The sequence below is a fragment of the Corylus avellana genome, unplaced genomic scaffold (assembly GCF_965113065.1).
Source record: "Corylus avellana unplaced genomic scaffold, dhCorAvel1.hap1.2 HAP1_SCAFFOLD_25, whole genome shotgun sequence".
NCBI lineage: Eukaryota > Viridiplantae > Streptophyta > Magnoliopsida > Fagales > Betulaceae > Corylus > Corylus avellana.
In genome coordinates, this window is record NW_028290479.1 from 5,001 (window position 1) to 16,059 (window position 11,059).

The window sequence follows — 11,059 nt, forward strand, 5'->3', positions numbered from 1 at the left end:
TCTCACTCGCCCATCCTCAACAACCGGCTGATAGAATTCCAAACACATAGAAGAGTTCAAATTGTTACCTGCCTTGAATTCCGAAGCAGATCGAAGGCGCCCCTTAACAGCTCCTGCATAACTGGGCTTGGAACTAACATGGGCAGCAGCACTGATAGCAGGTAAATCAGTTGGCTTCGCACTTTGCTTGTCTCCACCAGCAACTCCAAGGTGAAAGGAATGCATTCCCGGGTCTGCCCCTTCGCAAGGCAATTGGCCAGAAAGCCCAGAGGGTTGCCCTGCCTCAACGGAGAAGCTTGAAGAACTAGGCAGCCCTTGATTGTCCAGCTTACAAACCCCAGCCAGAGAACCATCATTACATGGGTTGTCCCTAGCGACACAGTCCTGTTCCAACCCCCACGACTATTAATAAAGCATTACTCTTTCCACCATTTTCTTCAACCGACAACTCCCCTTTGTCCCCCATGTCCCCTGCTCGCAAACGGCCACCAAACACCGGCATAGAGGCTCACCCCAAAGGAGCCACGTCTGCCACCTCGACCCCTTCTGCCCCTGCTTCCAGACACCGTGGATCTCAAATCACCACCCCTACCGTCCACTTCCAAGCTGGGCTCCTGGACAGACGCATTACTACCCTGACGAATCCGGGTCCTCAGCAACTCATTCTCCTTCCTAAGCGCTGCCAACTCCCGGGCAAGAGACTCCCTAGAGAGGAGAGACGCCGTATCACCCTCCACCACAAGCGCTGTGGATTCTTGGCCAACCCGTGTCCCCTTCGACTCAGAAACGCCATTAATAGTGTCTTTCTTCACAGCACCACCAGACCCACCTATCGCTCCTCCCAAATCAACAACCAACAGCCCCGATCCAGAAATAGGTTGCGGTCCACTGGGAGTGGCCATGGGAAAACCACCTAGTGCAAACCAGAACTAAACTCCAAACACTGCAACACCAGAACACACAACCAGCAAAAGAAACCACCGAACAGGAGAAAAGGAGAAAGGAAGAAGATGGGTTTGGACGGCTCAACCCATAAAATTCAGCCACCAGAGCACTCCACAGCTTGCCTGAACTGGGTCCTCTACAGCTACTACACCTGACGATGCGAGCAAAGCTGCTTCCGGTTTCGACTCCGAATGGTAACGCGCTCTCACGCGCTGGACAGCAGCTTTCCGTTTCTTTCTTTCCATACTTCCCATGTGTTAAAGAAGGGAATGGAGCGGATCAGATGGCCAACCTGATTTATAGGAAGATAAGATTCTAAAAAATCTGCTACATTTTCCTTTCCCTATGGTCAAGCTGTTTCACACCTTAGCACAAGCGCTAAGCGATAATAAACCTTCGTTACTCACGAGATTAAGCCCAAAGATACTGCTCACTTTGTTCCAAAGGAAAGATGCCGGGTCGCTGTGAATAAACAAATGATTGAGAGTCTCCATTTGTGGTCTATTACAACAGTTACATTTGCTAGCAAGCCCTTTGACCCTGTCATCCAAAGGTAATGCATGGTAGAACAGCTTCCAAGCAAACATGTTAAGCTTTGGTGGGACATTCTTGCTCCAAACTGCTTTTGCCCAGGTCTTTTCCTCAGTTCTATGACGAATTCACTCCCAAGCTGACCAATAACAGGTTGTAAGTTCCAGTTCCCATTGCTATATCCAGTAATTCTTAAATTTTAGGAAAGCAAAGAGGATCCGCCGTAGCATATTCTATTAATGGCTTATCCAGCAACCAGTTATCAGTCCAAAAGTTAGTTTCAGTTCCATCTCCAATAAGCCAACGAGAATTCTCAATTAGAAGCTTAGCATTGGCAATTATTTCAGACCAAAGCTTTGAAGAATTTTGAGAAGGAGAGGCCAGCTGAAAAACCCCTTTCTATTATATTAGTAAAGCAGCAAGAAAACTAAAGCAGCAAGAAAACGGATGTGCTAACGCGCAACGGCTTTATAAAGCTCAATCCGTTGCTTGTTCTAACGCGCCCTTACTAATACTAATAAAGCTTTTCAGCCTCCGTTTGCTTGACCAGAACGGAGTCCTATTTCCAGACTAAAGATAGCACTCATATTGGATACCCAATAATCAGACCTTCAAAGATCTTATATAATAAGTCAGTAATTTATTAGTAAGTCAGTTTGTAAGTCAAAGCCCATTGCTCCCCACTAGGGTTAGGTATAAGGCGGCGGATCCTTAGTGGATACGTCGACGGATACATTCGCTTAGTGCGGTTGTAGTATCAGAGTCCGTGGCTTGACAGAAAGATGTCCGCCATAGCTAAGAACTATCGGGAGGGGGTGCAGAATGGTTATCGAAATCCTCCTAACACAGTTTTAGGAAAGGCCAGGCCCGCGGTCTCGCTATTCCTGATGATCAGGCTAGGAAAGCTAATCCGCAACTCAAGCAACCTATTCTAGCAAGCTAATCACGCAATCCTACATATATTCTCAATGAAGGTATCTCTCACTAGTTGGGCTACCTCTCCTGAGAATGCATACTTAGGAGATTCGAATAGCTGTTCTGGTGCAATGACCCACCACGCGGAAAAGCCAATTAGCAGACAAACTAACGTGACAAATCTGATATCGGTGAAGTATGAGTGCACAATCGCTTCCGAAAGCCTAAATTGTTTGATTCTCGTTGTTTTTCTGTGAACATCCACTAATCCTATTCCTCCCTCAGGAGATCTTTGCAAAAGCACTTTTTTCCCACGTCTGATTAGTGTTTCTTCTAGTGGGGGTATTTGCAGCCTATTGGCGACGTAAGGCGTCCATACCTCTGTGATCTTGCTTTCCTTCCTTCCCGTCTGTTAACTTCTTTTCTTTCTGTCTTAAAAATGCAAATTTGTATCTCCACTCGCCGGGTTTTTCCCGCATCTGCTCTTTCATCTTTGAAATCTCTTTCCATCTGAATTCTTCCATCATTTCGAGTACGTTTGTTCTCTTGTGTATAAAAGCCCTCACCTCTAAAAAGGGATTTCTCCAAAGCTTTCTGTGCATTATCTCAAAGATATAATATTGTGGTAAGTCTTCCGGTTGAATCTGAAAAGTACTCTGTCGGGGTAACTATGTTAAGTTAATTGCCTATCAAAAAAAAGAATTTTATGTGCTCCCGGTAAAAAAATTGCTACTCTATTCGATAGACCAGGAACAATCGAAAAAAGCCAGACCAGTACGGTATCTCTTTGAATCCGGAATATGGTGATACCCCCGATTGTACCAACCCACATATGTCTCTCCCCCATCAATCGGTACTAGTTATTGTCATTTGGATTCCTCTTGACTTGATTTGTCCGATGACAAATGCGAAACGAAAGAAGGATCCTCCTGCTGGGAATTAGATCCTACTCTTTGTCTCCCCTCTTCGCAGAAAATGGAGAGATGAATTGATCGATTCATCGGATCCTAGGTCGGGACTGACGGGGCTCGAACCCGCAGCTTCCGCCTTGACAGGGCGGTGCTCTGACCGATTGAACTACAATCCCAGGAAAATTAGGTGTACAGCCTTAGCGCAAGCGCTAAGTAAGCAAGCTACCTTAAAATTAAATTATTTTTTTCTCATTGGATTTCATTTGAACCATTTAGTTTCGCCGTGTTGTAACAGAGACACGAATGATATACTATATTATTATATTATATTTATAAATATTTATAAATGCAGTAAACTCATAGTGGACTAATTCATGAATTGAATCTAATGGGCCCTTTTAACTAAGCGGTAGAGTCACGCTCTTTTCTTTAAACGCCCTAAGAAATAGGCGTAAGTCATCGGTTAAAATCCGATAAAGGGCTTTTCTATTTTCCACGAAACTCCTGTCTTAGTCTTCATTTTTCAGCAGAGAATATGGATATGAAAAAAAGGTAACCGCCTGGCGAGTAGTTTATTTTAGTTTTTAAGTGGAATGTTCATTATGATGATAAGTAGTCGATTAGGAGAACTGCTATGTCACTACAGGGTATACTCTTCCTCATGTTTCATTATTCATATTTGATGTCCTGGGACATAATAGATATTATATTATATATACCAATTATGAATCGCCAAAGTCTTCCTACTTCTCCATTGTTCCAATCAGATCCGAAAAATGAGAAATCAATCAAAAGTCGGTGGACCTGAATTGAATCATGACTATATAAGCTATTCTGATATTAAGATTCGATATAGATGAAATCGTGGAAGCGGACCTTTGATTTCCTTGGACCACGTAAGAATTCGTCGTCCGATTTAATCTTCCTTTACTAAAGATCAAGGAGTACACTTGTACTCCGGCTAATAAGGGAAAGGTTTTTTTTTAATCCAAGTTGACTCTGATTAGATCCTTAGCGCAAGCGCTAAGTAAGCAAGCTACCTTATGTAATGTAAAAAAAACCGAGGAAAATAACGTCAAGTAGAAACGAACAAGGTCTTACGGCACGATCACTATATCTTTTCTTTTTCTTTATCTCTCCTCTATAGAAAAAGGGGATGATACGTGGCGCGGTAGACCTGATCGTTTGGTCAAGGAGACGTACGTAAGTCGACATAGCTCCATGTATATGTTCTTTGGGGCTAGAACCCATAAATAAGTAGAATGAAATGAAATAATGGTGAGCCTAGGGCGACGAACATGGCTCAAGGCTTTCTATATAAAGCCCTTCTCTTCTTCACTCAAAGAGGCAATGCACTCTTTGAATGGTACTTGATTCATAAAGAATGAATCTTTTGGTTAGAAGTTATACGGACTTTTTAAAAGGAAATGCCACGCGCCGCCTGTTACGAGATATGGGGCGTTCTAATCGAAGGGTCATACTTCTCGGCTCTATTACGGCCAATGCACCAGCCAGCCGGTGTGGTGGCGAACACGCTGTGCTGTAAGCTAAGCTGTTCACCTTGTAGACGGAGGAGATATAGAAAGTGTGCCGTGCGTAATTCATAAGATTCTATAGTAGCACCAGTATATTATTTTATTTCACTTAGCCTGCCTCTCCCATGACTTTCCGGACCAACCAACCCGGATCTGCCCTCGAAAGTCTCTCTGCATTTTGGGAGCAGAGCATGCAAAATCGAGCAATGGATCTTAGAAAAATTAAATTTTGAACGGCACGACTCTTTCTATTTTTGCGCTGGCATTTGAGTTGTCTCCCCTCCTCTTTCAATCGACACACTCGACGCAGATAGGCTCCGGTGGCCTCGGCTTCTGCTTCTATCAGGCGGCGACAGCCCCTACCTTCCCCTACCACGCTTTCCTAAGAACCCATTTTTCAGGATTCGGCAGGCCCGTAAAAAATAATTGGGATACTTCCCAAAAAAACCAACAAAGGGGCAGCCCTCTCTCTCTATCTCGGTCTCGGTTTAGCATCATATATCGATCTGGAGAAAATTTAGATTGGTTGTAGTGCGGATTAAGGAGCTGCTCCTCTATGCTGTGGCTGTGGAGGTGGGGGCTGCCCCTTTGTTGGCTCTTCGAGACAAAAGCACTCATAGGAATGGTGCTAATTCCCATGTTCCTTCTAGTCTCGTTTGGTTTCGAGAGCCTCCCCCTCCCCCGTCCCTTACTCGTCTTTTGAAAGCCGTCATCCTGGATTTGTTTTTCGTATGCCGGGAAAAGTGCCTCACCTTTCTACAAAAATTATTATAAAAATTTCCTCGGGTCTCTATAAAGAGAATGAAAAGCCCGGGTAGAAGCACAAACAAAAGGAGAGAGGAAAAGTAGAAAGGGGGGAAGAAGTCTAGTGCTAGTTCTTACTGAAACTTCTTTATCTAACTTTCATTTTTTAGTGGTTTCTTTGTTCTCTTATTTGGATTAAAAGAAAGACAAAAAAAACAAAACTTCCCTTTAGCACAAGCGCTAAGCGATAATAATACCTTTCTTTCTCTTCTTTCTTTTTTATCCCTTCGACGAATTGCGTTTTGCCAGAGAGATTTTTTTAGAAAGAATCTAAATAAAGGCGCATACGCGGGAAGGGGGCCCCACTACTTCTTCATTCAGGGGGGGGACTAGCCTCATTACTTCCCACTGGGCGAGAGGTGCACCTAACCCACCTACCCACTCATCAATCACGGTGTTCAGCTGACTTGCACTGATAGACCCCTATTGTATTGGAATTAGGCGCCCATCTTTTTAATGTTGTCAACTAATCTTTTCAATGTTCGATTCTACTCTATGTTAGAACATTTCTGCGAATGCTATTCTGATCTAAGTGGTCTTATTCTGTGTCCTGTGCTAGGAAGCATTACTCCTCTTTTCATTCCAAATTCAAGAATACGACCGATACGATTGATTGGTCTGTGTGCCTCTCTTATTACTTTTTTGTATCCCCCTGTTCCTCGGATACAATTCGATCCTTCTACGGCCAAATCTCAATTTATGGAAAGCCTTCGATGGCTTCCTTATGAAAACATAAATTTTTATTTGGGTATAGACGGTATCTCTTTATTCTTCGTGATATTGACCACATTTCTGATCCCTATTTGCATTTTAGTGGGTTGGTCTGGTATGAGAAGTTATGGGAAAGAGTATATTACAGCATCTCTAATTCGTGAATTTCTAATGATCGCCGTGTTCCGCATGCTGGATCCTCTACTATTCTATGTTCTTCCCGAAAGCGTGCCAATCCCTATGTTGTGCGGAGCTGAGCATCTTCTATTCGCTGGGATAAAGCTTTTCCTCTGCAGGGGCCTTGCGCAGTAAACCCCCTACGGGCGGTCGTCCGTCGTCGTAAAGTAGTCCCCGCGAAGCTTTCGGGAAGAGGGGTAGTCTTGTGTGTAAGCATAGCATTTCTGGTCGAACCCGCCCAACCCAACTAAGAAGAACCGAACCTGACAGACACATCTTTTTCCTTTTGGGAGGGTACTCCGAGTAGTGGGTACCTCGTAGGACCTCGACCCGCCTACTCGGGTCTTGTATGGATATGCAGGAAGGGGTGCTCCTAGGTGTGTGTAGGGGTTGTGTTTGTTCGCGAGAATGGATTCCTCGTCAAGTCAGTTTGGGGGGGGTGTGGACACACTTGCGCGAATCCGGGTAACGGCTACAAGGGATAAATCGAAAGGAAACTGTACCCGACCAGGGATGGACGTAAACTCGTAAGCTACCGAGGGTAGGGATAATCGTCCAGGTCTTATTGTGAAACAAAAAAGCCGCCCCGCCACAGCAGGCGGGTTGGTTTCTCTGTCGTCGCCGGGGAGCTCTTGGTGAGGAGACCTTAGGATAAGTTGCTAAAACAAACGGGAGGGGAGGATCGACCCGTTCAGTATAATTCCGAAGAAAGACTGTTGGCAGCAGGTGGAGACATTTCTTTGGCCCCCTTCAAATCAAAAAAAGGAAATGCGGGCAGCTCGGCAGAGGGTTCGAGAATAGAGTAGGGTCCTGTCCTTAAGATTCAGATAAGAAAAGAGTTCCAAACCTTTATGCATGCACCTCCGTACAAGTGCTGCGTACAAGTTCCGGCCAGGATAATTGGGAAAGATCAAACCAATTTGAACCGCTCACATCACAGTAGTAGTAGCGTAAAGGCCGTAAGTCGGGGGGCGGCCATAACATAAGGCTATTACTTTCACATCTTTCTCTCTCTATCTAGAGATATCTAGAGAGAGAGATCCGCTGCGTGAGCAACCCGACTGTGCGTTACATGTGCTCTACAGGTCGCACTCCATCTTTCTTCCCAACGAGCCCATTTATCTTTTGATTTTGAAGCCTATCTGGAGACATACTCCTTGCCTTCGGTTCGAAAGGCATGGTTTTCAGTATGTCTCCAGATAGGGCCCCCCCACTAGTCCGGCTAGCTAGTGAGCGGTTCTTTCGGTCGAGAAGCGGGCCGGGCCCTACGGGCGGGCATCTCCCGCAACGCAAGCTGCGCATTCTTCGCCACCACCCGAGAAGCAAAAGATTCGAGAGTCCAGGCTGAAAATACATGCATAGATAGATAGTGGTCTAATGACAAGGGCCGACGACGGAAGCTCGGGACGGAGCCGTATGATGCGGAAGTCTCACGTACGGTTCCCTGAGAAGGGAGTGGCTACCTACTGGAGCTTCGACCAACCACCACCGGTCAATTCCGCTTTGGGGCCACCCCTTACTCTACCATTATTATAGGGGTGTGGGGTTCGAGACAAAGAAAGATCAAGGCAGCATATCAGTTTTTCCTTTATACTTTACTTGGATCTGTTTTTATGCTATTAGCTATTCTGTTGATTCTTCTCCAAACAGGAACCACCGATTTACAAATTTCATTAACCACAGAATTTAGTGAGCGGCGCCAAATCTTTCTATGGATTGCTTCTTTCGCCTCTTTCGCCGTCAAAGTGCCTATGGTACCAGTTCATATTTGGTTACCCGAAGCTCATGTAGAGGCACCTACGGCAGGATCCGTCATCTTGGCAGGAATTCCTTCAAAATTGGGAACCCACGGGTTTTTAAGATTTTCAATACCCATGTTTCCCGAAGCGACACTTTGTTCCACTCCTTTCATTTATACTCTAAGCGCGATTGCTATAATATATACTTCCTTGACCACTTCAAGACAGATCGATCTTAAGAAGATCATTGCTTACTCCTCAGTAGCCCATATGAATCTGGTGACTATTGGTATGTTTAGTCGGGCGGCGGCCGTTAGGTCACCTATTTTGAGTTATGGACACACAAGGCCAAAACATGTGTGCCGGGCGTGCGACCCATCAACCTACTAGCAATGGGGGAGAAAACATAGCATGTCGCAACAAAAGCTTGATTCGAGGCGTCAGCAAAACACTGCCGTCTGTTCCAAAAACAAGAGCCCCTTAGCGCCACGGGACGGGAGTGGGGGACGGCCCTACGCGCAGGCAACAGCAGCACCGGCTCTACGAAGTCAGAATCGAATCTTTCTGTTGGCTTTCCAAAAATTCATTCGTGAATAAGAATTCAAGGGCTAAAAGCGAGCGCTTCTAGCGGCTTCGCCTGCTTCTTATTATGGCGGCTATGTTGGTGTGGCGGAAATGAACGAAAAGCGATATGAACGTGCTATTTTAAAATCGATTGATAGATAGCCTGATCTGTTCTGATAGATCGAAAGAGTAGGAATAGATAGAGAGGGAATCCATCAATAATAAGGGGAAATCTCCTATTTCTATCTATTGATAACACAACTATCTATTCTTGATCCATCAGAAAGAAATCGATATGTATCTGATGGAGTCTACATCGTACGTAGAGCGCCCAAACGCTTTTTAGGCCAGCTCAGTTCTCTTATCCATCGGTCCAATGCACTGGGCTCATCTCATGGAGGGAAAAGCCAAAATAATGTAGTTGTGTTGTTGTTGTTCGCCGCCTCGACGCATTCCCTTCTCTCCCCGGCATCGTCCCACACAGAAAGAAAGAGCGCAGAGCCCCGGCCCGACCTGTAGGTCCGCTAACGTAAAGCGAGGAGTTGAGCCTGAACTGGCGAACCGAAGTCACTTTCGGAACCATACTTCCTACAGCTAACACGTGTCCAGTGTCCAGCGGGAACGCGCAGCGCAAACGAACGTGAGCTGCTATACGGAATCCCCCGCTGGCCATCGGGGACCGAGTGGTAAGGCCATGATCCGCAGGGAACGGATCACTCATTCTTCCATTGGGGACAGGTGCACGAACGACAACTCCAAACGTCACACATCCGTCGCCTACCTACCGTTTAGGTGGCACCAGCGAGATCCAGCTAAGGTAAGGAACTTCGTGTCGCGGCTGTTCCACTCCGCCGCGGTCTCATGAACTGAACTTCGTTGCCTTCCCGCGCGCGAAGCGAATGGGCGCTGTGCTGTGGGTCAGTTTCGGGGCGGGGGGCGAAGAGAGACCAGAAGAATGATTCATTTGGATCGACGAGCTTTTTCAGCCCCAAAACTAAGAATCAATGGAATGTCTGTCTGTCCATGAACATCTATTCTATCTGTATATCTAGGGGATCTCTCTATACATATAAAATAGTTTGCATGATATGATCGCCTAGCCGTAGCCGCATATCAGCTGCGCTCAATATGCGGGATTTCTGTTGGATCAGATCTTTCGCTTTGACGGAAGCTTTTGGACCTAGCGAAAAGGACTTTAAGCCTTCGCGCAAGCAAGCGCGAGAGAAGCAAGCAAAGTAGAAGCTTTGCCAGTAGCAAGACGAGGAAGCTTTGCTACGCGAGCTTTATAAGGCCGACCACTACATAAGCGGAGAAAGCTCGAAGAGCTTCCCTTCATTCGCTTCGCGGGAGCCGCACAGCACATAGCTGGAAGTCAGAGGGCCCATACTACCTGCCTAACCCCTCGCTCCGAGGGACCGTAGATCGGAAAGCGCCTTCTAAACCACCCCATTCATCCAAAAGAGAAGGGAAGGGGCCTATGTATTTGCATGATCCCTGCAGATTTTACCCTATCTACACCCGGAGCCAATCCCCTATCGGTCCTGCCACCACGCCGCAGAGCGGGAGCTCGTGTGGAACCTTTTATTTCTGGCGTAACAGCGGTGGAAGAAAATATTACGGTCGCGTAACATAAGGGCCGGAGGTACGATAAACTCGGACTCAGATAGGATAGGATTGTGCGCGCCGGGCCCTTCGGGTGTCATATTTTGGCCGAGTTTACCCCTTGCACTTCGGACAGCCGTCCGTAGCATCATAAGGAGGACCTCCCTTTCGAGGTAAAAAAATGGTACGATACATAGGAGGCTGGTTTTTCTCAACGTGGTGTATAGCACGAAAAACCTTTCGATACAAGATAGGGCCGTTCACATGAAAGAAGAGAAGAAAGGATTGATTCTCTTCTTTCTCTTTCTCGAGGGGGAAAGAGAAATAGGGTCTTATGGAGGGAGGGGGAAGGCTTGGGCCTACCCATCCCGATAGGACCTCATAAAGGAACGGGAGCTGTTGAGAGGTTCCATATTGCCGAGCCGAAGGGGGCAGCACTTCTGTGCGTGATCGTAGTATGTCACGTCGTCTCGTTCCCGCTGCATTGAAGAGTACCTATGCACTATTTCCGGTTCACTGATAAGGAAGATAGAGTTGGGGTGGGGGTCTACGATGTGATACTAAAGTATGACCCGGGGAGATACATGCTAACTATGGGTAGAAAGCAGGAACCATTATGTAAAAA